This window comes from Gorilla gorilla, chromosome 10 (genome assembly GCF_029281585.2).
Source record: "Gorilla gorilla gorilla isolate KB3781 chromosome 10, NHGRI_mGorGor1-v2.1_pri, whole genome shotgun sequence".
Classification (NCBI taxonomy): Eukaryota; Metazoa; Chordata; class Mammalia; order Primates; family Hominidae; genus Gorilla; species Gorilla gorilla.
In genome coordinates, this window is record NC_073234.2 from 84,853,077 (window position 1) to 84,877,786 (window position 24,710).

At 37.2% G+C, this 24,710-nt stretch overlaps 1 protein-coding gene across 10 annotated transcripts in view; it reads left to right on the forward strand.

The window, feature by feature from the left end:
- FRS2 (fibroblast growth factor receptor substrate 2) overlaps positions 1-24,710 on the forward strand; it is a 109,901-nt gene that overhangs the window by 71,112 nt on the left and 14,079 nt on the right. For all 10 annotated transcript variants that reach the window (XM_055357029.2, XM_055357024.2, XM_055357028.2 and 7 more), the window contains one exon: positions 21,205-21,299. The gene's annotated coding sequence lies outside the window, so the exon portion shown is untranslated. The remainder of the gene's footprint in view (positions 1-21,204; positions 21,300-24,710) is intronic.

The window sequence follows — 24,710 nt, forward strand, 5'->3', positions numbered from 1 at the left end:
TTTCCCTGGAGCAACCCATGTTTTAAAAAATTTAGTAAAGGAGGATATCAGATAACCAGTTCTTACAAACAGGCCCAACATTTATTATGTTGCATTTGCTGCCATCTGAAGGCCTACTCACACAAATGGTAGAAAGTTGTGTTTATTAAAATCTTAACTTCTTTAATATTTCACATTTTTAAACTTCAGGGTAAACAAAATTCTTATGAAAATACTGACACTATACCTTAGAATGTATAATTTAACTGAAGGAAGCGTGTGTATGTGTGTTTGGCCTACTCTGTAAAAATAAAGAATATAGCATTAGTATTTTAGGCCCAGTTAGTCTATTCTAGTATAGTTACTGGTACAAAAGTAACACTGGGCCAGGTGCAGTGGCTCACACCTGTAATCCTAGTACTTTAGGAAGCTGAGGCAAGTGGATCACTTGAGCCCGGGAGTTTGAGACCAGCCTGGCAACATGGTGAAACTCCTTCACTATTAAAAATACAAAAATCAGCCACGTGCGGTGGCGTATGTCTGTAGTCCCAGCTACTCGGGAGACTGAGGCAGGATGGTCACTTGAGCCCTGGAGGTGGAGGTTGCAGTGAGCCGAGATTGCACCACTGCACTCCAACCTGGGCGACAGGGTGAGACCCTGTCTCAAAAAAAAAAAAAAAAAGTAACACTGTATTATTGTAATTCAGGGGAAGTAGTTTTGATATAAATCTAATAACTTTATGTAAAAAGTCTTCTTATTCTTTGATGTAATTCTAACAAATTTTTTATAATTTAAAGAGAGATACTGGTTTCAAGTAAGTTATTTCTCCATTTTCAGAATAATTTTTCCTCACACACTCGAAAGATGATTTTATTATCTTTTTATTATTAAAGCAGATATTATCAGGGCCATATATTAAGAGCATTTATTGCCTCTACAACCAGATATAGGTGGCGGGGGGTTATGTTCTGAATATTTTTCTTTACTGACAGACATACCTAGTATAACAAACATTAATTTGCAGCATTCTAATTAAAAAGTGAAAATGTGCGTGCTGTCAGACCCAATCTTAAACAGGTTCAGCCTTATCAACTAGAGGAATTTAAAACCTTACTTCATAATGCCTTTATCTTTGATTTATAGTTGGTCGTTCGTATCCATAGGTTCCACACCTGCAAATTCAGTCAGCCACAGGTTGAAATTATTTGAAATAGAAAGCAGTATAAAAAATATTACAAAATACAGCATAACAACTATTTAGCATTTGTATTGTAAGTAATCTAGAGGTTATTTAAAGTATGCAGGAAAAAAGTATAAAGAAGAAAAAAGACTAGCTCTAAAATTCTTTATTTTTTCAAACAGATTTTTGAATGAATCAGGGTATGTAAAGAAAGAAAATATTTAAACTAATATTGTTTGTAGCTAAACCATTATTTCATTGGTCTGTGATGTTCCAAACTTGTACCTTCCAACCATATGTAACCATGTTTCTATTTTCACTGAAATAACTCAGTAGACCAAAGATGTTGGTGTTGGAATTGCATATGGCAGGTAGTTCAAGTATATTCAAAGTAAATTCTAGTTAATATTAAGTACCTTTTAATGTTAGAAATTAAAAGAGCTTAGGAAAAGCTGTAGGATGAGAAATCCAATATAAACAGTTGTTTCAATCCTAGAGTATCTTCACCTTCACCCAGGCTCATCCCAGGACTGCAAAACATCAAAGAATGAGCTAGCTTGGAGGAAATAATGTGGCTTGGATAATGACTCTTAGGCAGTTAACTTACCCAGATAGCGTCTTCAGGAGTTACATCTGCTATAATAACTATAATCCAAATGACAGTTTTTGAATCTATAGTACAAAAAGGAAAACATCAGGTACTACCTCAGTCTTATGAGTGCTCACATTGATAACAACATGGTAGCATTGCTTCTAAAAGAAATTTTGTGATACTGTATCTTAAATTTCATATTTTTCATGAGATAGCTGTCAGTTTACAGACAAATCTAAGTGATAATTTTGAGCCCCATTTTTACAAGTCATCTCAATAAGTAACTATTAAGTAACATATGTTAATAAGTAAAAATGTAAAAGCATTTGGTTGTAGTTTTATTGATATGTTTGTACATTGCAGAAATTCAGGAACAAATTTTATGAATACTTATGTTGCTGTTTTTAAACAATATCTGATATTATTCATTCAACTAAAACTTATTAAGCATTTAATATCTGTCTGGCACTCTTCAGGCACCAAGGATATTTCGGTGAACAAAACAAAATCCTTGTCACTATGGAGTTTACGTTTTGTGGTGGCATTGGAGTGAAGAGCTAGGGAATAAAAAAACAAGTCAATATGTAGTATGCCACTTGGTGGTAAGTCATTTGGAGAATGATGTAGTAGGGAAAGAGGAAAAGGGTATATCATCATGGGCTAGTGGGTAAGGGTTTATCTGTTTCATATGTAGTGTGCTCAGGAAAATTCTTCAGTAAATTGATTTGTGAGCAAAAACCTGAAGCAAGTGAAGGAGCAAGCTATGCTGATACCTGGTAGAAGAGCATTCCAGGTACAAAGAACAGTAGTTGCAAAGGACCTGAGATAGGAACATAATTAGTGTATTCTAGAAACAGCAAGGAGGCCACTGTGGCTGGAGCAGAGTATGGAGAGAGAAGAATTTTAAGGTACATGATCAGTAGTGGAACAGGAGAGGCAGAAAATGATACTAAAAAATTAGGATCTCATAGAGACCATTGAAAAGTCCTTAATTTTTATTCTCAGAGGAATAGGGGGAGCCATTGCAGGCCTTTGTCAGGATAAATTGTGAACCACTTTGAAGTGGACAAAAAATGACAAGTGGGTGTCCTGTCTAGCTCAGCCATTGAGTTTATCTCTGTCTCATTTTGTGGGCAGGGTGGCGGGGTGGGGATGCTTTTTTTTTTTTTTAAGAGTACTGGAACTTAACTTCTTAAAAATGCGATTGAATCATAAACATTGATGTAAAAATCCTCAACAAAATACTAGCAAAACCAAATTCAGCAATTCAGCAACATATCAGTGGGATTATATACTATGATCAAGTGCGTCTTATTCCTGGAATGCAAGGATGGTTCAGCATATGAAAATTGTTCAATGTAATATACACATTAAAAGAATGAATGGGAGAAAACCACATGATTGTGTCAATTGATGCAGAAAAAACATTTGACAAAATTCAGCATTCTTTCATGATTTAAAAAAACACTAAAACTAGAAGTAAAAGGAGCCAGGTGTGGTGGTTCATGTCTGTAATTTTAGCACTTTGAGGAGGCTGAGGTGGGTGAGTCACTTGAGATCAGGAGTTTGATACCAGCCTGGCCAACATGGTGAAACCCCATCTCTACTAAAAATACAAAAATTAGCTGGGCATAGTGGTGCGCACCTGTAATTCCAATTACTCAGGAGGCTGAGGCAGGAGAATCGCTTGAACCCCGGAGGAGGGGGTTGCAGTGAGCCGAGATCATGCCACTGCATTCCAGCCTGGGTGACAGCAAGATTCCATCTCGGAAAAAAAAATTAATAATAAATAAATAAATAAAAGGAAACTATTTCAACATAGTAAAAGCCATATATGAAAAATACAGTGAATGTCGTATTCAGTGGTGAAAGACTGAAAAGATTTTCCTCTAAGATCAGGAACAAGGCAAGGATTCCCACTTTCACCAATTCTATTAAATATCATACTGGATATTCCATCCAGAGCAATTAGGCAAGAAAAAGAAGAGGCATCCAAATTGGAAAGAAGTAAAGTGGTCTCTGTTTATAGATGATATGATCCTATATATAGAAAACCCTGAAGAGTTAGCATTTTCATCTAACAATGAACAATACGAAAAGGAAATTAAGAAAACAATTTCATTTACAATAGCATCAAAAAGAATAAAATACAAATAACCAAAGAAGTGAAAGATTTTTACAATGAAAACTATGAAACATTGCTCAAAGAAATTAAATAAATGAAAAACTTCTGATTTTCATGGATTGGAAGTCTTCATATTGTTAAGATGTGAATACTAAAAATAATCTACAGAATCAGTGCCGTTCCTATCAAAACCACAATGATGATTTTTGCAAAATTAGAAACGCCCATTCTGCAATTCATATGGAATATCAAGGGACTCTCAATAGCTAAAACAATCTTGAAAAAGAAGAAGAAAGCTGGTGACTCACACTTCCTGATTTCAAAACTTACTACAAAGCTACAGTAATCAAACAGCATGGTATTGGCATAAATTTAGGCAGACATATAGCCCAATGGAATAGAGCAGAGAACCCAGAAATAGACCGATGTTGTGGCTCACACCTGTAACCCCAGCACTTTGGGAGGCCAAGGTGGGTGAATCATGAGGTCAGGAGTTCAAGACCAGCCTGGCCAACATGGTGAAACCCTGTCTCTACTAAAAATACAAAAAATTAGCTGGGTGTGGTGGCAGACGCCTGTAATCTCAGCTATTCGAGAGGCTGAGCAGGAGAATTGCTTGAACCCAGGAGATGGAGGTTGCAATGAGCTGAGGTTGTGCCACTGCACTCCAGCCTGGGTGACAGTGTGAGACCCTGTCTCAAAAAAAAAAAAAAAAAAAAACCCGGAAATAAACACTTGCTTATATGGTCAAATAATTTTTGACAAGGGTGCCAAGACTATTCAATGGGAAAGGAACAGTCTCTTCAACAAGTGATGCTGGAAAAACTGGATATCTACATACAAAATAATGGAGTTGGATCTTCATCTAGCACCATATACAAAAATTAACTTAAAATGAATCAAAAGTATACAACTCTTGTAAGGAAATGTAGGGCGAATGCTTCATGACATTGGATTTGGCAGTGGTATCTTGGATGTAACACCAAAGGCACAGACAATACAAGAAAAAACTTCTGAAACTCAAAACCAAAAACTAATTTAAAAATGGGCCAAGGACTTGAATAGACATTACACCAAAGAAGATATACAAAGGCCAGTAAGCATATGAAAAGATGTTTAACATCACCAATTATTAGAAAAATGCAAATGAGAAATACAGTGAGATACTACCCTCACACTCATTAGGATGGCTACTTTTTTTTTTTGGAGACAGAGTCTCGCTGTATTGCTCAGGCTGGAGCGCAGTGATGTGATCTCGGCTCACTGCAACCTCCGCCTCCCAGATTCAAGTGATTCTTACGTCTCAACCTCCCAAGTAGCTGGGACTATAGGTGTGCACCACCACACCTGGCTAATTTTTGTGTTTTTATTAGAGGCAGGGTTTTGCTGTGTTACCTGGGCTGGTCTTGAACTCCTGGCCTCAAGTGATCTGCTCACCTTGGCCTCCCAAAGTGCTGGGATTACAAGCATGTGACACCATGCCCGGCTAATTTTTGTATTTTGAGTAGAGATGGGGTTTTACCCTGTTGTCCAGGCTGGTCTTGAACTCCTATCCTCAAGATTCACCTGGTTCAGCCTCCCAAAGTGCTGGGATTACAGGTGTGAGCCACTGCACCTGGCCAAGGATGGCTACTATTTTTTAAAAAATAGAAAGTAACAAATGTTGGTGAGGACGTGGAAAAATTGGAAACCTTATGCACTGTCGGTGAGAATATAAAATGGTACAGTTTCTGTGGGAAAGAGTATGGCTGTTTCTCAAAAAATTAAAAACAGAATTACCATATGATGCAGCAATTCAACTTCTGAGTTGAATTGAAGGCAGGGTCTTGAGGTATTTGTACACCCATATCTGTTTGTACAAAGTAGCCGAAGGTGGAAGCAACCCAAGTGTTCATTGACAGATGAATGGATAAGTAAAATGTGGTATATACATGCAGTGGAATATTATTCAGCCTTAAAAAGGAAGGAAATTCTGTAATATGCTACAACGTGGATGAACCTTGAAGACATTATGCAAAGTGAAATAAGCCAATCACACAAAGACAAATGCTATGTGATTCTACTTATGTGAAGGAGGTAGTATAGTCAAAATCAGAGAGAACGTAGAATGGTTTTGTCAGGGGATAGGGGGAGGAGGGAGTTACTGTTTAACGGCCGTGGAGTTTCAGTTTTACAAGATGAAAAGAAGCCTAGGCAACATAGTGAGACCTCGCCTCTACAAAACATTAAAAAGTTAACCGCACATGGTGGGATGTACCTGTGGTCCTAGTAATTGAGAGGCTGAGATGAGAGAATCCCTTGAGCCTAGGATGTCAAGGCTGCAGTGAGCTATGGTCACATCACCGCCCTCCTGCCTAGTTGACAGAGTGAGACCCTGTCTCAAAACGAAAAAAAGAATTACAGAGATGGATGATGGGTAGTTAAGATGGTAAATTTTATGTGTATTTTACCACAATAAAAAAGTAGAAAATGCAATTAAATCTTATTTATAGAAATAAATATAAATTATACCCAGTGGAATGCAGTTGATTACTGCCCTGTGAATATGCCTGTTTTGCATCTATTTGTAAATTTCTTTCAGAACTCCTTATTCCCTGTGTATGTGTAGTTCTTGGAATGTTCCGAACCAGTTGTAACATCTTACTAATTCCATTAATGAGTTAAATTGTATCTTTGACATATGTTTGTTTTACTGTTTTTTGAGAGTCATGAATTTTACCATTTTTAGAAAAATGTATCCGTTAGTACTTTTTTTTTTTTCGAGTCAGGGTCTTGCTTTCTCACCCAGGCTAGAGTACAATGGCACAGTCATGGCTCACACAGCCTCTGACTTCTGGGCTCAAGGGATCCTTTCATCTCAGCCTCCTAATAAATAAGTAGCTAGGACTACAGGTGCATACCACCACATCTGGCTAAGTTTTTTTTATTATTATTTTTTAGAGATGGGTTCTTGCGATGTTGCCCAGGCTGGTCTTAAACTCCTGGCCCCAAGTGATCTACCCACCTTAGCCTCCCAAGTTGCTGGAATTACAGGCGTAAGCCCCTGCACCAAGCTCCTGTATTAATACTTTTTAACAGAATTAATCTGGTTGCTGTGTTGAGAAAAGACTAGAGCAGGACAATCAGAGGCAAAGACCAATTAGAAGGCTGTTGGAAAAATTCATAAAGAAATGTTGGTAACTTGGACCAGAGAAGTAATAGTTTCGAAATGGTAAGCAGTAGTTGAACTTGGATATATTTTGAAGATACATCTGAAAGGATTGATGGATTGGATATGGGATGTGAGAGAGTAAGGTGTGAAGGATGACTGCAAGATTTTTGGATATTAATCTTAATGAAATGTGTAAGTAATTCCTTCTCAAACATTTTTAGGTTGGTAACTTTTATTTTCGATTCTTAGGAGTTTAGTTGGTTTGACTAAGAAATGTAAAAGCTGGTGATCGTGGCTCTTTTCTCATAAGGTATCTTTTCCACTGATTATAGTGTAATATATAATTACTGTATTGAAAACATCAATAACAGCTGCTTAAGTCAGGGTTCTGGCAGGAACCCTGTAATGGAAAAGAATTTAATAAAGGGATTATTTACACATTATCGGCAGGTTAAGGGAAATCAGCAAGTGATATTGGCCAGGTTTGCTGGGAACACCAGGCTGTTAGGAACAGCTCTTAACACTCCTAGGTGTCTAAAAGGGGACAGAGAGAAGAAGTGGTTACCTGAATCAGCAAGAGCTATAAGTATGTGAGAGAGCTGCCTAACAGGGGCCATTACTAGAACCTCAGTAAGGAAGGGAACCACAGCCAATCTGGTCTGCTGGTGCCTCCATGCAGGTGAGGCTCCTAGGGTGCAGAGTAGAGTAGAGAAGGTTAGAGAGTGGCTTTGGAGGGTCAAGTGGAAAATATACAGCATTACAGATAACTTTTAAGCCCTACCTTAAAACAAACAAATACACTTATGTGCTTCAAGTTTAAAAATAGAGAAATGAAGAACATAATTATTTAGTGGTAGAAAGTTATAAAAACTCAGTTGGGTAGGTTTTAATGACATTAAACAGAATTAGTACAGCTAAAAATCAACCATAAAATTTCGTGAAGTCTTTAGAGGTTTTATATCATATTAAATGTTTTACTTTGGACTTACAAAGTTAAAAATGCTTTTTATCTTTTTTATGTGTTTTACTTAGAATTAATTGAATATAATATTTTATAACTTCAGAAATAATAACTTAAGAAATATGCTTTATATTTCTTAAGTATTTAAAAGCTGTTTTGTTGTGTCTTTTTGTTCCCTTTAATGTAAAGTAGTTCAGATTTAGTTTAGTCCTTGAAATTTATTTCAGTCGAAAAAAAGCTCAAATCATCACGTCTAACTTTGTTGTTGTTAATTTTGTGTATTTAATTCATTTTGTTTTTAGAGACAACATCACACTTCTTAACCAGTAATGGACTCTACTGAAACACTGTCAGTGATTGGGAACTCAGCATTTAAAGGGAACTCAGTTCTTTGTTGGGCAGATAGAAGTTTGTTCCATTTGCATAGACTTCTATGGTTTGGTCCGTCTCCTATTTCAGGAGCAAATCAAGCCTATTATTCCATAAGATGGAAATTTGAAGACAGTTGTCTGTCTCTGTTCTGCTCTTCCATATTGCTAAATATTTTCTTCTCCACACTGGTTTCTACAGTCTTACCTTATTGATTCAACAATGTTCTTTCTGTCCCATCTCACCTTGCCTCAGTCTTCCCCTAGGCTTCTGTGATACCACACTCTTGGGGGTTGTCCTCTTGTTTCTTGGAGAGTGAATGTCCAGTCTCCTTGTGGGCTTTTTTTTCACAATTCCTTTAGGTGTTGGTGTTTCTGAGCTGCTGTAGGTCTTACTTTTCTTCACACTGGGCAGTCTCATCTGTCCGTATGCTTGGATCCGTAAGTTGATGGCTCCCAAATCTCTCTCCCATCTCCACACCTGTATTTCTATTTGTTGAGCATCTCCATTTGGAGTCTCACAGACATCAAAGTACATTCAAAACTGAGCTTATGTTTTTCTAAATCTTGTGTCCTTCCTATGTTCCCTGGCTCAATATATGTACTATCAACCTCAACTAAAAATGTATTTTCCTTGACTCCTGCTTTCCTTCCCAGTCTAATCAATCATCAGGTGTTATTAAGGCTAGCGCTTAAGTATCACTCTAATCCATCCTTTTATTTTTTTCCATCTTCATTGTTTAGTAACTTAATTCAGTCCTCATGGTTATTGCATGCAACAACCACTTCCAAACCTGCAAAAACCATATGAAGTGTAGGGAGTGTTGGTAGGAAATATTTTTGACTCAACCTGTGAGGAAATACAGAGAAGTTAAGTAAGAACTCAGATCTCTCTAGTGTCTTACATATTTTAACTAAGTCTAAAATGAAAGGCTTTGTTTTTAGCATTCTAAATTTCTCCAGAAGACATTATCTCCAATAATACCAGCCTGGGCGGTGGAGCAAGACCTGTCTCAAAACATACAAAATCACCAAAGCCTTTCATTTTAAATTCTAATGTAGTGTTTAAAGTACATTTAGATAGCAGAGATATTGTATGCCATTTGTCAATTACATGAGGATTAAAACCTCACCTGAGCCATACTGCACTTTCTATTTAGAAGGATGAATCATTTCTGGGAATTCAGTTTTGTAATTTACATGTGGAAAATTTAAAACTTTAAGGCTTCAACATGAGTATTTTATGTACATAATTATAGGAAACCAATATTCTTTGTAGCTGTTGAATTAAGTTCAAAGACCTTTCAAAGATAATTCGAAGTCTTTTTAAAAAGATTATTTAAAGTACACAGCTTTTCAGCCAGTATTGGTGAAGAAACATTTTGAGAGTATGACGGAATAAAACATCTTCTTAGAAATTTCAGCTGTTTTTTGTTGAGATTTGTTCTCTTCACGTGTCTTTAAAAAAAAGAAAGGAAGAAAGAAATATTCTCAAAGTTGCTTTCAAATCCCAGGACTTCGGGAGGCCGAGGCAGGAGTATTGCCTGAGGCCGGGAGTTCTAGACCCCTTGGGCAACATTGCGAGACCTTGTCTCTACAAAACATTTTAAAAATTAGCTGGGTGTGGTGGTATACGCCTGTAGTCCTAACTACTTTGGGAGGCTGATTCGGGAGGATCACTTGAGCCCAAGAGGTTAAGGCTGCAGTGAGCTTTGATCGCCCCACTACACTGCAGCCTGGGCAATGGAGCGAGACCCTGTCTCAAAACAAACAAACAAACAAACCTAACTACCAAATTATATGTTATTGTAAGTTGTTTTCAGAGGGATGAGCTCAAGTGTAGTTATGAATGTGGCTCTTCAGAATTACCTTCACCATGGAAGATTGATATGTGTTTAAATTAAGATCCAGATAAATATGAAGGAAAGCAGACCATAAAACCTTTAGAGGAAGGATGCATATTGGCTTTGTTAATGTGGTAGAGAGGAAAACTGAACATTCTAAATTTGGCTTCTAGTAAAATTTTGATTGATTTCTTCACCTTCATTTCCCTATTGAAAAATGGGGAAAATAGTTCCCAGCAGTCTGCATTATGAGATTGTTTTTTAGATCAGTATTTAAGAAGGGCTCAAAAGAACATCACATCAGTCGTGGATGCTCTGAAATCCTACCACTTGATAGTAACTATCTTCAACATCTGGGAAGGAGTAAAGAAAAGATGGTCCAAACAACTTTTCATTTCTGTTATTTGTAATGTGTTGATAGTTCTTTCATTGACTGTGTGGCATGTTTTATGCATCCTAAGAAACATTTTCCAATTTTATTCACTAAAATTTGGGTGTGTCTTACAATTAGTGGCATATTATAGTTAAATTGACTTTTTTTCTTTCTCAGTGGTATATAAAATATCAGTCTTAAAATCAATCATCTCTGGCCGGGCACGGTGGCTCATGCCTGTAATCCCAGCACTTTAGGAGGCCAAGGCGGGCAGATCACCAGATGTCAGGAGTTCGAGACCAGCCTCAATATGGAGAAACCCCGTCTCTACTAAAAATACAAAATTATCCGGGCATGGTGGTGCATGCCTGTAATCCCAGGTACTCGGGAGGCTGAGGCAGGCGAATTGCTTGAACCTGGGAGGCGGAGGTTGCAGTGAGCCAAGATCATGCCATTGCATTCCAGCCTGGGCAACAAGAGCGAAACTCCGTCTCAAAAAAAAAAAAAAAAAAAAAAAAATCATGTCTCAGCTTTGATTAAAAACAGGATCTATGTCTATTAATATTCAAAATAACAACAATAACAGTACAGTGACCACCATACCTGAGGATCACTTTTTTGGTAGGTAGCCTCTACTTTCTTAAACACAACCAAGAACTGGAAAGTAAGAAACAAAGGCTTCTGATGCTTAAAATCACTGTTACAGAACTCGTGAAGTAAAGGCCAGGTACTTAAACTTACAAGATCCCTTTGCCTCTGAGTGTAGTGTCTTATTTTGTAGGTCATTAAGTTAATCCTAGATATCTTATTACAGAGTCCACAGGGATTCAAAAGAGTAAACTATGGGAGGCTGAGGTGGGCAGATCTGAGGTCAGGAGTTCAAGACCAGCCTGGACAACATAGTGAAACCCTGTCTCTACTAAAAATATAAAACTTAGCTGGGCGTGATGGCGCATGCCTGTAATTCCAGCTACTTGAGAGGCTGAGGCAGGAGAATTGCTTGAACCCGGGGGGCAGAGGTTGCAGTGAGCCAAGATCGCACTGTTGCACTCCAGCCTGGGTGACAGAACGAGACTCCATCTCAAAAAAAAAAAAAAAAAAAAAAAGTAAACTAAAAAGGAATGCATATAAATGTTTATTAAGTGGTGGTTCTAGGACTTACTGTACTTTCTGCTGAGAATGAGTGACCCATAAACAAATAATTAAAAATTATTTTTTAAAAATAACACAAAACTCAGAACAGGCCACTTAGAGCTATTTTTTTTTTTTTTTTTTAAGACGGAGTCTCAGTCTCACTCTGTTGCCCAGGCTAGAGTGCAGTGGCACGATCTCGGCTCACTGCAACCTCCGCCTCCCAGGTACACAAGATTCTCCTGCCTCAGCCTCCCGAGTAGTTGGGATTACAGGCACCCACCTCCACGCCCAGCTAATTTTTTGTATTTTTAGTAGAGACGGGGTTTCACTGTGTTAGGCAGGATGGTCTCGAACTGCTCACCTCATGATCCGCCTGCCTCAGCCTCCCAAAGTGCTGGGATTACAAGCATGAGCCACTGCGCCTGGCCCACTTGGAGCTATTTTAGGAGGAGCTTGCAACCTAACGTATGTCAGTTACGCTGATTACAGCTTAGAAGAAATTTCTTATCAAAATGTAATCTGATTCCACTAGCACTTTCTTTAAGGGACAATATGATTGTACCTTTAAATTTTGATTGGAGAATATTGTTGATTAAATTTTCCCTTCTTATGGCTTAATGGAATTACTAGAACATATTTTTCCTTGAAAGTATCAGGAAAAAAAAAACCAACTTGTGGGAGGCGTCTGTTACACATCTGAAATAGGATTTGATTCTGTAATTCCAGTGGTCTGTAGAACTAGATAATTCTACCCATGTTGCTAGATGGCACCAGGGTGCCATTTTTAGGCCTTAGGGCTAAGGAATGGGCGTAGGTGGTAGGGAGGTGTTAGAGAGGAAAGAAGTAGGGAAGAAAAACTTTGGGAACATATTGTGGTACTGAAGACTGTCTCTAGGAGTTCTCAGTGGGCAGTTGCATACCAGGTGTCCAGCTGCATTATTTATGTTTGAAGTAAACCCAGGCTGTGTATCTCCATGAATTCATAGTATTGGGGGCTTTTCAAGACATTCATTCTCCTAAGATGTGAATTTTGAGCATAGCTTGTTGGCCTCAGGCACTTTAACCTGAGAGTAGATGTTAAGTTCTGCTTGTTGGCAGGTTTCCAGCATTTACTCATTAGAGTTTCCCTACTTAAATGCTCCTGGCAGTTTCCCTTGGCCACTGTGTTCTTCACAGTCTGCCCAAACGTGTTTTGTATGTAGTCTGCTTTTGGGCTCTGCTTAGACACTTACAGCTTTTGTTTCGAAAGAACCCTTCAGTAAGTATTGATTTGTATTTTCTTTAGTTAATAATTCATTGATTTTAAAAGCAATTCAAACACTAGAAAACATAAAAAGAAAAAATCCTTTTCATTCTACCACCAAATGAATCAGTGTTAACATTTTAGGGTGTGTTCATCTAGTCTCTTTTTGTGGGTTTATGTATTTTATGTGGAGGTAGGGGAGAGAAAAATAGGTGTAAAACATTATTTTTTAAAAATGCAAATCCTCTCAAGTTTGCTACTGGGTGTGAAGAGCAACTTTTAAAATAAAATTTTGTAGAATAATTTTAGAATGTTAAGTTGCAAAGATAGTACAGAGATTCCCATATACCCTTCACCTAGCTTCCCCTAATGTTAACATCTTACATAACCGTGACATATTTGTCAAAACTAAGAAATTAATACTAGTACAATACTATTAACTAAACTACAGACTGTTTACATTTCTTCTGTTTTTCTAATGTTCTTTTTCTGTTCCAGGATCCAACCTAGGGATACATATTGCATTTAGTGGTTTGTTGTTGTTTTGAGACAGTGTCTTACACTCTTGCCCAGGCTAGAGTGCAGTGGCATGATCACAGCTCACTGCACTGTTGGCCTCCTGGGCTCAAGCGATCCTCTCACCTCAGCCTCCCCAGTAGCTGGGATTACAGGCATTTGCCACCACGCCCAGCTAATTTTTTTTTTTTTTTTTTGTAGAGACAGGATCTCACTAAGTTGCCCAGGCTGATCTTGAATTCCTGGGCTCAAGCAGTCCTCCCTACTTGGCCTCCTAAAGTGCTGGGATTGTAGGTGTGAACCACGTGCTCAGCCCAGCTTTATTTTTTTTAATAATAGTTTTTTTTACCTTTTTTCGTTTTTCTTTTTTTTGAGATGGAGTCTCACTGTCACCCAGGCTGGAGTGCGGTGGCGCAATCTGAGCTCACTGCAACTTCTGCTTCCCAGGCTCAAACAATTCTCCTGACTCAGCCTCCCGAGTAGCTGGGATTACAGGCATGTGCCACCATGCCTGGCTAATTTTTGTATTTTTAGTAGAGATGGCGTTTCGTCATGTTGGCCAGGCTGGTCTCAAACTCCTAACCTTAGGTGATCTGCCCGCCTCAGCCTCCCAAAGTGCTGGATTACAGGCATGAGCCACTGTGCCCAGCCCTTTTTTCTTATACTTAATTTTATATCATGAACATTTTGTCTTTGTCATTAAATAGCTTTTGAACAGTACTTATTTTAAGAGCTCTATAAAAGTTAATCACAGGGATAGATGTGCTCGGATGCAAACTTTTCTGGTAAACTTTTTGTTGTTGGCATTTCATGAGGGGGAATGACAAAACATATATACAATTGACGCTTTAACAACACAGTGTTTGAACCGTATGGATCCACTTATAGATGGATTTTGTCAACCAGAAAGTATTTGTGGGATGCAAAATTTCCATATACAAAGGGCTGACTTTTCATACACACAGATTCCACAGGGATGACTGTGGCACTTGAGTGTGCACGTGTTTTGGTCCATACAGAGGCACTGGAACCAATACCCAGATACACCAAGGGATGACTATACAGAACAAACATTTTTATTAGTGGGATACTTGAATCAGGTGTGTTAGATTGTAACAGTTATTTTGAGTGCACTGCTCTAGAAGTAGAGAATAAATAGGCAAATTTAGTTTTCTTTGAGAATATATTTAACAATATTTTAGGTTGATTTAAATGCAGAAACGTTTAAATGAGCTATTTATGAAACAATTTGTTTTGGGGGTTATAGTTGCTTGGCATTTGGCATAGCTTCTTTTGATCAGTGTGTGTGTGGCGGGGGGGCGGTGTACACATGGTATACACATTTCATGTGCACATAGTCAATATTAGACTTTAAAAAAAAATTAGAGATGATGTCCTGCTATGTTGCACAGGCTGGTCTCAAAGTCCTGGCCTCAAGCAATCCTCCTGCCTCAGTCTTCCAAAGTACTGGGATTACAGGCGTAAGCCAGCACACCTGGCCCATATTTAGACTTTTAATATTAGTCTAGTAACATCGTATCCACCTGAGTTTGGAAATACAGATTTATAGTAAATTGTGCTTATACATTTCTATATTCAGTTTTGAAAAATATCTTTTAATTTACTTTTCTTTCTTTTTTTTTTTTTTTTTTTAAGTCTCGCTCTGTTACCAAGCCTGGAGTGCAATGGCGCGATCTCAGCTCACTGCAGCCTCCGCCTCCCAGGGTCAAGCGATTCACATGTCTCAGCCCCCTGAGTAGCTAGGACTACAGGCATGTACCATCGCACCCGGCTAATTTTTGTATAGAGACGGGGTTTCATTGTGTTGGCCAAACTGGTCTTGAACTTCTGACCTCAAGTGATCTGCCTGCCTTGGCCAAAGTGCTGGGATTACAGGCGTGAGCCATCGTGACCAGCTTTTGTTTACTTTTCTGTTATCCAACATTAATGTTTATTTAGTTCTAGGTTAAAGTATCATATATAAAAAGTGAAGATGCCTAGGGATTTTCTTACATGTCTTTTAGTGTTTTATTGATGTTTATGGTTTGAATAATATTAGTTTGTGTATTTAACATGAATCTTGAAATTAGAGTGACTTGGATTTAAATTTTGTTGTTTTAAAAAATAAAGCCATAAAGCCAAATGCTTTTTAAGAACTATTAGGTATACCATATTAAGGAAAATATTATAAAATTCGTACTGTGGTTTTACCTCCTACAGTTGCTCAGTTTAGTAAAAACTTCATTGCCTATAAACATGAGTGTAATAGAAAAAACTGAATTGATTTTAAGTTACTCAGTGATTACATTAAGAACAACTTGGCATTAGGGAAATAACAATTCCTTTGAATTTCACAGTATTTTTTAGTAAATGGGTATTGGGTTAAAGATTTTGTATGATATGTGTTTTACATAAGTTAAGTATTTATTATGCTAGAGTTCTGTCCCTGCTAAGGGATTAGTGTTTATTAGTAAATTTCTAAACTAGAGGTTTATTATGAAGGTTAAGTGACCCTTTATTAATTTGACACAGTTGTAAGATTAATACGTAGAAATTATCACTGAGCTAAAGAATAAAAGCATGGAATTTTGATCTACAATGTTTACAGAAAACTGAATGCACTGACTCTATGAGATCAAATCTATTCATTCAGATTTTCAGAGTTAATGATAATCGTTTTCTAGAGAGTACCTCTACTTTCTTACTGCTACCTTAAAAGCACACACCTTTGCTTTCTGTGGTGCGATCTGTGAATTTTTAGTGGAGAGAGCTGTGTGATTGCTCATATAGAATGTTCATCCTTTTGGTGTTGCTAGAGGATGGTATTTGATTTCCCTGTATATGTTTTTATACTAAACTAAGAGTTTCTTTGAGAGTTCTGAAGGTTGATTTTGTGTGTGTGTGTGTGTGTGTGTGTGCGCGCGCACGTGCATGCGCGCTAGGATTGTTGCCCTTGGTACTGATGACCTTATTGAATTAGCTAAGACAGAGTGACTCATCTGCTGGATTTGCACATATCTTAGGGCAGACATTATGGGCGCTCCAATTTAATTGTCTAAATTTCATCACCAGTGTTTCTTGCTATAGATACGTACCAAGATTAACAATGACTCCAGGATAGAGGTATGACCAACACTACTAAAGGTAGAGATAGTATTTTGTATCATCTTCCATTTTAGCTTTTTCTTTTTTAAAAAAGCTAGTTTTTTAGCAAACTATTTTAGTAACATTTTCTTAGTATTTGCCAAATACCCACACAAAATTGTTTTATATATGTGTGTGTGTGTGTTGTTTTACACACAAACAAATGAATCTCTATATATATATTGTTGGATTTCTGTTCCTAAAAAACAAAATACATGATTAAAAGGGACTTTGTCAGATTCACTGTGAGATACGGGGTTAAAGTGTGTGAGTTTTCTGGGTCTAGAAGGGAAGAGGGAATCTGACGTTCAGGTCATTGTACAGTGACACTGCAAGTCCAGTTGCTGTCGGGGGAATGTTTATAAATGGATGTTGTGCCTTGAAGGTTAGACTTTGGACATCACAGACAGTAAAACACTATTAATTGTATTCTTACCAATGTTAAGTTAAATTCTTCTTGTATGTAATCTCAATTTTCTGCCTCCATGGGAAAGTATTCTGGTAGGACATTAGTGGTTTATGTAAGATTTTAAGGGGAAATGTGAATTACCCTCAGTAGTACGAACTGACCCTTGGTGAAATGGCCATGTGCCTTCTTTCCTACCTATCTCCTAATATTTTCCCATGCACACCCTACATTCCAGCTCTAAGGAACTACCTGGTGCTCCTGGAGGAGGCCGTGTTGTTTTAGGTTTGGGGGGTTTTGCATGCTTTCTTCTTAATCTGGATTGCCCCTGCCCTAGCTAACTCCCATCCACCTTTCAGGACTCAGTATAGGGACCAGCTTTCCCAGGGAGACTTTTTTGATGCTTATTTCTGTCTTTCCTTCTGTTCTGTATTGAATGTTTTGATAGCACCAGCACATGGGTCTGCAATTCTGCCACATACTCATTTTCTTGTCTGTCTCTCTCACTAGACAGTAAGCTCCTTGGAGTCAGGGAATGTGTCCTTTATCTTTATTTCTAGCACTTAACTCAGTGCCTGACACACAGAATAGGTGCTCAGAAAATACCTGGTAGAATGCCTCAGTGTATGGATAGGGAAATGAATTAATTCATTGTTTAATTTTCTCTTTAATATTGATAGTTGTTTAAAAATCATTTTTATCTACTAAGTAACCTTTTGTTAGCTTAATTCAAGCAACTATGCCTGAAATAAAGAAATGCCACTTGAGGCTGGGCGAAGTGGCTCACACCTGTAATCCCAGCACTTTGGGAGGCTGAAGTGGGAGGATTGCTTGAGCCCAGAAGTTCGAGACCAGCCTGGGCAACATAGACCCATCTTAAAAGAAATGCCACTTTATTAATATTTTAGATTTATCCACAGAAAAGTGAATTGATGACAGTTTAAATATACATAAGCATATGCTTAATCTTTCTTGATCATACTGGTTTTACTTTTATAGACAAATGAGAGGAATCTGGTTTAAACTGCAGTTCAGGGAATTTTGATTAGATATAATTGCCAGAAATTAAGGTACCAGATATTGAAGTGATTTGTAAGTAATGTAATTGATTTTTTTCAAGAGTTAAAAAGAGGGGGTAAGTGGAGGGTTATGAATTATGAAGCAGTTCATCAACATTGCCCTCAGATTAAAAAAAACTAAAGAAAGATCTGTTTAGGAATGTGCAAATACAACCATATTCATGGATGGATGCTTAAAAATAGTCACGTACCTTTGTAGTTTTGTGTATAAGTGTGTACTTTAAATTTTCACTTAACAAGGGAACTGTTGCAGATGTCCTTGCTTTTGGCATAATGGCTCTGATTTAAGGCAACTAGCAGACTGTACTGAGAATCTCCCCTCCTTAGCTTTTTTTTTTTTAACTCTTCTTTTTCAGAATAATATAAATAATTCAGAAATCTTTGTCAGTGTTAAGAATTAACAGGAAATTAATGTGTATATTAAAAGACCTACCCAATGGTTTAAAAAAAAAAAACAGCCAGACCGTGGACACAACACGGTTTTTGAATGCCATCCTCTTGATTGTTTTAATATAAGAAAACATGGCAGTTTTCTGTTCCCAAAATTTAGTTATGTTGCTATGCTTCTAACTATAGACATTCTTTCCTGGTTGTATTTGAACAAAATTACTGTAGTATAAGCCAAATTCCCCCTCATTGCTAGTGAACCAAAAGGGCACATATACCTTCCTAAGCACCAAATTTATAATCATACTTGTGAATAGAGTTCAGTGTTCTCTTTCCATGTCATTCTGCAAGAATCATATTTGGAATAATTTAGGACAGCTTTACTAAATTTATTAATGTAATACTTGTTATAAGGATGTGCTTAAGTTCTAGATTTTCTGTGCTTACAGTGCAAACGTCGCCTTTGTGAAATAAGAGACAGAATTTTACCTGTAATGGTGATATGATAATGCTTTGTCTTTTAAAATGCTATTAATTTTCGAAATATCTTTATATCCAGAGGTTTTTTTTTGTTTTCATAGTAGCTCTGTGAAGTGGGTGTCCTAATCTTACAAATGAGGGAATGTAGGCACAGAAAGGTTGACTGACGGTCAAAGGCATGCAGCATTGTAAAATAACAAAGTATTGTTGTTTTCACAGCTAACATGTACTAGTGCTTACTATATGTTAAACACTGTTTTAAGATTTTTGCGTGTATTAATTCATAAGTGATTGGGCTTTGCTGTCAGATCAAAATTTAAGTCTAGCCCTTCTGATAAGTTCTTGACCTTGGGAAAGCTACCTAACCCTTTTAAGCCTTGGTTTCCTTATTTGGAACACAGAAATAATGGTAGTATGTACCTGATTGGTTGTTTGGATTAAATGAGATAATCCAAATGACTCTATGTGTGGCATACAGTAAGGTAAATTCGTTTGCTATAGAAAAATAGGGTGGTGGTAGACAGCATTTAGTGTAATTTTTAGCCTCTTGGTAAAATTGTTTTCTTTTTTACTAAGTATCGTAGTCAATGCAGTTATATATACCTATTTTATAGAAAAATACTGGTGTTAAAACAGTAAGATTATAGTTCCATATAGTGCCTATGACCACCTCTTCCCTTACTGTCTCCTAATTATCTTTTAGTTCTTAGTCTTCCAACAGTGGGGAGAAACCAAAGGGGGTTAAGAAGTCTTAGAGAGTGTCTGAGGCATCCAGTGAACACCCACGGTCCATTGGGTTATGTTCATTCCAGGAGTACTTTGGTATGTCAGTTGCTTGGAACTCAGAATGTGTTTTCTTGTAAAAAGTATCCTTCTAAATGAGGCACAAAAAATCTTTACTCCCCGATACAACTGACATGCTGGATATTTGCACTGAAAAACAGTAAAAGCAAGCAAAAACTCTGCAATACATTGGCAGCATTAATCAAAATAATTAAACAATAAAATTGAATAAATATTGATTCTCAAGAGATTAATTTCTGGAAATTCATGTAGGGACTTTTTAATGTTTTTAAGAGCTTAATGAGTTGGTACACTGATTCTTTAATATGTTTAACTTCATTTCAAAGCTTATGACTTTTCATTGATAGTTAATAGGTAGATCACTATCATTTCTCTTAATTTTATGTGCAGTCATTAAATTCATTGCAGGATAAGGGTTGGAGAATGCTTATAAGTGGAATGAAGAATGAGAGGAATAGAGATATTTCTGACTTAATTGGCCAAAGTCCCCTAGAATACATTTTAAAAGAGTTGGGCAAAGAGAGTATATATTCACCTAAAAGAAGTGGTTTATGGTAGAATTAGTTCAGCCCTGGGCAGTTTTCCAAGCCAGAGATAAAGCATGGCGTGTATTTGAGCTCCTGGAGAAAAGAAAGGGATAATAAAGAAGAGGGACAGGATTGCCACCCACCTTAAAGTGAGATGTAGCAGCATCTCACAAGGAGTGTAAGCCAACACCTGGCATGCTGATTTAAAATTGAATAAATTTTAGTGTCCCTGTTTGAGTGAGTTTGAGTTTTTTTGTGCTGTGAAGGGTAAATAAATTGACCAGAAATTTTTCAAAAATATATTGAAATCTCTTGTAACTCTGGACTGTAATTTATCACTGTAATGTCACTGTTCTGTGATTCTGTGGCATGCTTGTTCATACTGTTGATTTTCTGATTTACTGATTTTTCTGAACTGGTTTTGGAGGGATCTTGTGGAATAGGAAGATATGGGGGGTGGATTTTGAAGACAGCTCTTCAAGAGGAATTATGGTGAGTGAGGTTTAGGAAATGTCACTGGGGATGGAGAATTAGTCTGCTACTGGCTAAAATGGGTTTTTAGAGGTGGAATGGAACCTTAGAGGTGGTTTAATCTAACCCCTCATTTTACAGCTATGGAGATAAGTACAGAGAAGTGAGTTGTGCAAGTATTATAGCTGTAGTAGAGAAGCCAGAAACATCATAGAACTTAGACTATCACATTTTTACTTTTTCTTCTGAAAAAGAATGATAACATGTGCATATTATATTACTTTTTAAAATTGATGTTATATGTTACTTTTTATTCAATCTTTTAGACTTTTGAGTTTGTTTAAATAGATTAACTGAACTAACTGTGCTGCCAGAAAGCTCATAAGGAATATTATTCTTTAGAAATGAGAAATTCTCAATGTTTTTCTTCTGTTTTTAGGTTAAATCAGCAAACAAAGAAAACATGGTATTTTGAAATATGATTAAACTCCTGATGCTGCAGCAGAGGCTAAGAATATTAATGGCCAGATCTAGGTAAGTTGAAGTTTATTTATTTTTTACATCACTAAGCCTACATTTACAATTATTTTTTGTTTTTATTTTAAATACAGATGAGGTCCTGTTATGTTGCCCAGGCGGTTTCTAACTCTTGAGCTCAAGCGATTCTCCACCTCAGCTTCCCAAAGTGTTAGGATTACAGGCGTGAGCCACCACTCCTGGCCTATAATTTTTTAATGAGAGAATTTAATAATGTTTTCTTGAACTGCAACCATTTTTCTTCCTGATTGCTGACACCACCCCCGTGCTCCCAAAGGATGAAGATAAATGGCTTTAATTAACTAAGACATGTTTACTAATTTAAAGTATTCAGCAAACTTGTTATAGCATTGCTCTTCCCAAACAAAAGCTACCTTTTATTTTATTTTTTTAATTTAATTTAATTTTTATTTTATTTTATTTTTTGAGACAGAGCCTTGCTTTGTCGCCCAGGCTTGGAGTGCAGTGGCATATCATAGCTCACTGCAGCCTCGACCACCTGGGTTTAAATGATCCTCCCACCTCAACCTCCCAAGTAGCTGGGACTACAGGTGTGTGCCACTATGCCCAGCTAATTTTCTATTTTTTATGGAGACAGAGTCTCACTGTGTTGCCCAGGCTGGTCTTGAACTCCTGGGCTTAATTAAGCAGTCCTCCCACGGCAGCCTCCCAAAGTGCTGGGATTACAGGTGTGAGCCACCACACCCAGCCTACCTTTTGTTCTTAAATGTACCCTACTTACTTTTGTATGTTGCTGTCTTGAGTGAGCATAATAAAATCATTTGTGTTTTTGCTGAGTTACAAACTTGGAGGAGTGTATGCAAATGAGATCACATGGTTGTTCCTCAAGTGTTTACAATATTAATGCATATTATTAGGTGTCACATAGCTCAGATGTAGTCTTCAAATATTAATCTGGTGGTCATAAATGCAGAATATCTAGTATCTAGCCTTTTCCCTTGCCTCAGAGTTTGTGGTTTAGGAGAAAGAATCAGAGATGTGGATGAAAACTTCACATTAAAGAAGTTTCCTTTCAGGAATTGGAAGATTGGCCACAACTGCGTATGTTCCAGCTGTGTCTGTCCCTCACTCATGCTAAGCCTGTTCTTTAGCCTTACTGAGGCCACCTGTTTTTTTGTTTTGTTTTGTTTTGGGTTTTTGCCCCATTTTGTATTTTGTTAGCTCTCTTCTTTCTTTACTTCTTTCCTGACTGGATGTGGTGATCTGTCACTTCAAACCCCTGTATTGCCAACATACTTTAGTATCCTTGCCCTCTTACCCTCTGACCGTGGGTCAGTTGAACTGTCTATCCTGTGGACTGCTGAGCACTGCTAGCAAAACAGCATAATCTTGCCTCTGCAGCCTCTGCTGAGTTCTCATCTCAGCCTACTTAATAATCCTGCTCTCTTTTCTTGGGTAGCTCCTCGGTGACTAATCCTGCCATTCTCAAGTCCCTCATTCTACAAGCCTTGTGTTCTCTTTTACAAAGGAAATGCAGGGTGATAAATATTACCTACTTCGGCCTCTTTTCTATATTCCACCCACCCCTATATCTTTCCTCTCTCCTCAGAGAATGAAGCATTCCTCCTTCTCTGGGTAAACCTCTCAATCTGGGCCCTGGAACTCATCTCTAGTATCCCCCTCTGTCTTGATCCATCAATTAGCCCTTCTCTTTTCTTTGTTTTTCCTATGTTTTTAAACTTTCTTGACCTACTGATTATAAGCCTGCATAAATCTGTGTCATCTTAAAATACGTAACTCAAGTAATGTATTCTCTTTTGAGTATATTCACACCCTAGCCCTCTCTATTCTTTATTTTCTCAACCAGTTCTTCAAAGACCAATTTCCATCCTCTAGGGGTTACCTCTTTATCTTCCACTTGCTCATTGTAGTTTGGCATCTGTCTCTGCCATGGATGGTGCCCTCCTGCTTGATGCTTACTTTTCTTCGTTTGTACTATTCTGATCTTTTTTTTTTTTTTAATTCCTTTACTGGCTTCTCTCTACTCCTGTATTTAAACACATTTGTATTTCCCCAGAATTTCAACCACAGACCAGTCTTCATACTATCCTTGAGCCAGTGTTCAAGAGCTTAAAATGTGACATGTGTTCTAATGTTTTACCTTCTCCCTCAAACACATACTTATGTACTTAACTATTGCACTTGGACATTTCCCTGGGCTCTCAGTTTAACATATCTGAACAAATCATTATCACTTCCTCTTGAAGACTACAGTTTTTTGTATCTCAGGTAATAGAACCCTGGTACCCTTCGTCTGCCATGCTGGAAACTACCTCTGTTTTCCATTATGTCAAGTCAGTTCTTTGGTGCCACTGACTTTTCCTCTTAAATGTTCCTTAAATTTATTCTTTTCTTCTTCATTCCTACCATTGCTGCTCTTGTTTTAGGTTTTTATCATATTTCATTTTTTAATAATCCCAAACTGATTTTCTTTCCTCTGAGCTAAACTCCTACTTAAATTTATCATACATATGTTTATTTAAAATGCACTTCTGACCATCTCACTTTTCTACTTAAAATACATCAGTGGTTTTCCATCATGTGTAGGATAAATTCCTTTCTCTTTGGCATGGCATACAAGGCTTTCATATCACATATTAGGCATTTCATTAATTATTGTTGTATTGAACTCAAACGTTCAGTGTGGATAGAGTCCCCAAGTAGGTTGCACTGCCACTCATATATCACTTAATGGTGGAGACTCATTCTGAGAAATGTGTCATTAGACAGTTTCGTCACTGTGCAAACATCATAGAGTGTACTTACACAAACCTAAATGGTATAGCCTACTATACACCTAGGATATATGGTATAGCCTATAGCTCCTACTCAACAAATCTGAGCAACATTACTGTACTGAATACTATAGGCAGTTGTAACACAATGGTAAGTATCTGCATTTCTAAACATAGAAAAGGTACAGTAAGAAAACTATAAAAGAGAAAAAATGGTACACCTGTATAACAAGGCACTTGCCATGAATGGAGGTTACAGAACTGGAAGTTGCTCTTGGGTGAGTTGGTTAGTGGGTGGTGAGTGAATGTGAAGGCCTAGAATGTTATTGTACACTACTGTAGGCTTTATAAAACTGTACTCTTAGGCTACGCTGTTTGTTTAAATAATTTTTTCTTCAATAATAAATTAGCTTACTATAACTTTTTTACTTTATAACCTTTTAATTTTTTGAAACTTTTTGACTCTCTTATAATGTTTAGCTTAAAACACACACATTCTACAGCAGTACAGAAGTATTTTTTTATATCCTTTAAGATTTTTTTCTGTTTTTAAAATTTTTAATTTTTTTTTTAACCTTTAAAACTTCTGTTAAAAACTAAGACAAAGACACAAACACACACATTAGCATGGGCCTATACAGGGTGAAAATCA